Genomic DNA, 3699 nt, shown 5'->3' on the forward strand with positions numbered 1-3699 from the left:
ATTACTATAGCTAGCGCTTCTAGGTAATCCATGTCCGTACCCAGGCTCATCAGCAACTGGTGAACCATAAATTCGAAAAAATAGTACAAAATTCTGATATGTTTTTGGAATTGAAGATACTCTAGTGCATTAGAGCATCTCCAGCCGTTGGCCCCTAAGGAGGCGTGTAAAATCGCCGCCTGGGGGTGAGCCGGCGCAAAAGATTGGCCAGGGGGTGAGTGGGTTCCCAGTCGCCGACCCCAGGGCCGCCCCCCAGACGCCATTTATGTTTAAAAAAAGCATTCGGTAAAGTTCGGCTAAAATTTCGCTACAATTCGGCAAACTTGGCATATATTAGACATGTTCGATATTTTACATAGCAAATTTATTAAAAAAAAGGGCTGAAACTGCAACTACGGGTCGAAGAAGTCGCTGAACGCGGCGTAGTCGGCACCGTCGCCGCCATCCTCGCCGCCGCCGTCGTCGTCGTCAGCCTTCCCCTCCTTGACGCGGCCGCCCCTGCTGGACCCCTGCTTGGCGTCGCCAGGCGGACCGGTGGCGGTGGCGGCGCGTCATCGTCGTCGCTGTCGTCGAGGACGACAACACCTCCTTCGTCGCGGCCCGGCGCAATGTTCGAAGTGCTCCAGGGCGCGGCACTGGCGCTCCATCTCCATCTTCATCCAGTCGTCGCGCGCCCATTTCAGGGCCGCCGCCTCGTCGAGCTCCCCGTCGCCGTGCTCCGTCTCACGGCGGGGAGCCCTGGCTCCGTTTTCACGGCCGCGAGCCCCGACTCCGTCTTTGGTTTGACGAAGCACGGAGGAGCCGAGGAGGAGGCGCGCCGGCCGCCCTCGTTTATGATGATGCCGGCGCTGCGAGTGCGCCGGCCGAGTGGCGTCTCCGCTGCGGGCTCGGCCTTGACGCCGAACACCGCCGGCGAGCCGGAGGAGTGGGAAAAAGAATGGGAGGAGGAGTGCGAGGAGGAAGTTGAGCAGGAACCGAACCTCCGGGGCATCCATTGCCCGGCGCGCCGGCAGTGGACCAGGGCGGCCGCCACGGCAGGGTATGCCAGCGGCGGGTCGTTGCCGCCCTCGAGGTACTCCAGCACGTCGTCGAGCGTGCGGCCGAGGGTGCCCCACCACACGTGGCGCCCCTCGCTGTTCTTGACGCCGCCCACCACCGGCGCCCGCTTTGCTCTTGGTGGACGCCAGCCTCTGCTCCTGGCGGCGATGGAAGTACGCCGGCCACGCCGCGTGGTTGTCGGCAGCGTACTGGGGGAGGGCGAGCTGTTCCTCTGTCAGGGAGGCTCGCACGCGGTTGATCTCGGCGGCGAAGAATGCGGGGCGCGCCTCGACGTCGATCACCGGGGGAATGGGCACTTCCCCGTTGCTGAGTCTCCACCCTGTCGGCCCGGCGCGCATGTTCGGTGGCTCCGGGATGCTCGCCTCGAACAGTAGCCAGGCCTGCCACTCGTGAAGCAAGCGGCGGCAAGCAGTTGGCCGCCGCCGCGTCGCAGGAGAAACGCGCGACCATTGGGCTTGGGAGAGAGGGAGAGGGAGGGAAGAAGCGTCGGCGGCTGCGCACGGGAGAGGGAGAGAGGGAGAGCTCGCCGGCGGTCGATGGGCGGCTAGGGCTGGTGTGGCCAGAGACGAGGGAGGCCACCGGCTTATATAGCCGCGCCGTGTGTACGCGTGGCTGGAGGGGAGGCGTCGCCGCGCCGCCCGTGACACGCCGCCCGTGATGAGAAATCAATGGCAAGGCTAACCGGTGACAGCCTTGCCATTATTTCCACGCGGGAAACCGGGGCGTTCCGATGACAACGAGGCGCGCGTCGCTGACTCAGCGGGCCACAGCTCTTTCGCGCCAAAACCGCTCGCCCCGGCGCCCCCGGGCGCCCCCCAGCGCGCCGGGTTCGGCCTGGGTTCACCGGTGCTGCTTTCGGTCCAAGCCGACGAAAAAGGGCTTCTGGGGGCGCGACTGGGCCATTTTTTCAGCGCCGGCGCGAAGCCTGGGGAGGCCGTGTTGGGGGCGGCTGAAGATGCTATTAGGTGTGCGCAATCTTTCATGGATGATGGACATTCGAGGAGCTCTCAGCATGAAATATAAAATCAGCTCTGAACTCTTGTAGTCAATAGCATGGTTAGTCCTCCATGCAAATGATCGTGATAAGCTCGATCCATGATAAACAATTTTAACCATGAGAAGGAGTAGTTTAGTAGGAGACAGTGCGACCGATTGGTGAAGGGCTTTAGCAAATGCGGCAGTTAGGCATTTATGGCGTTCATGTCTGATCGACATTGTTGTAATTGCCCATGGTGGTATATTGATAAAAAAAATCCTATAACCACATGGACTACATGGGTTGCCAGATGTAATTTCATCTTTTTTTTTTCGTCCAATTTTACATCTACCTTCAATTGGTTCTTTGTCTGCTACATTTTTATGTTTTCTTTATTAATCACCCTTCATTTCTGATTTTGTTTTGTGTGGAGGGGGGGGGGGGGGGGTAGGATGATTTTTTAAAATATGAACATAAATCTAATCCTTAATGAACTTCTTAGTCCAATATGTGAACAATTTGTATTTGTAAATATGACTTGTATACATACGTGAACATTTTTGAAAAATGCACAAAACAATTAAGCACATGAACATTTTAACAGAAGACGATTTTTTTTTCAAATTGACATTATTTTTCTGTAATAAATATATATTTAAGAAAAAATGAACAGGAAACATTTTACTAAATTAAAAACATTTTTCATATAAACAATTATGAATCTATTGGCCAAGCCCGTATAGCACTATTATGCATTATTGGGCCTGTTCTGGAATAGGAGATCCCATACGGACGTGCATGTCGGAATATTGGCCCATTATTTATTATATAATGCTACACATAAGTACACTTTTCTTACCCCTAAAATAGAGAGAATTCCTTATTTGGCTCTTTCTTAAAATTTGCTTCCCTTTTCGGCCCAAAAAACACTTTTCTTCCCTTTTTGACACTTAAATTTCATTTTGTTCCTTATGTGACACTTCCGTCAGATTTGACTAGTAACGGTGTTAAGTCTGACATAAAAAGACATTTTTACCCCTAGTGTAGTATATGACCAGATTATTCACATGCAAACAAAGAGGTAATGTGATATATTTTGTCGTGGTTGGATAAATAAAAAAATAGTACCATATGACTAATCATTAAAAAATTGCAGGGGACTAATAATAATATGATGAGTGGAATAATAACTACCCATTCAGCCTCTACTGTAGACTGTAGTGTATAAATTTGTGCAGATTAATCTTGCGGGTGATAGTTTAACCTCGACGGGTGATGCCCCTGAGCTGTGTTCGCGCCTCAATTTGCTGCACAAGCTCACGCCTCCATCGAGTAAAATGTCTCCATCGAATTGTTCCAGAAAAATGTCTCCTCACTACCATGTATATACACAAATCAGTAGGATAGTCATGAGAGTATTCCTTCGAGATCGAATTGATCCGATCGATTAAGCGCTAGCTTTCACTGGTTCGCGTACGCATGTGAGGTGCCGGCTAGACGTGTGTTCACTGTTCAGGCAAAATCAATCAAGTTGCTAGCTTGCATGGTTCTTGTGCTAGCTTTGTATCGTACTCGTGCGTGAGCAACTGAGTGCCGCTCTCTCGCGGATCGAGCTGTGCAACGCGACTGGTCGAGTGCTGATGCATATGAATATTTAAACATGA

The sequence above is a fragment of the Triticum aestivum genome, chromosome 1B, assembly GCF_018294505.1.
Source record: "Triticum aestivum cultivar Chinese Spring chromosome 1B, IWGSC CS RefSeq v2.1, whole genome shotgun sequence".
NCBI classification, from domain to species: Eukaryota; Viridiplantae; Streptophyta; class Magnoliopsida; order Poales; family Poaceae; genus Triticum; species Triticum aestivum.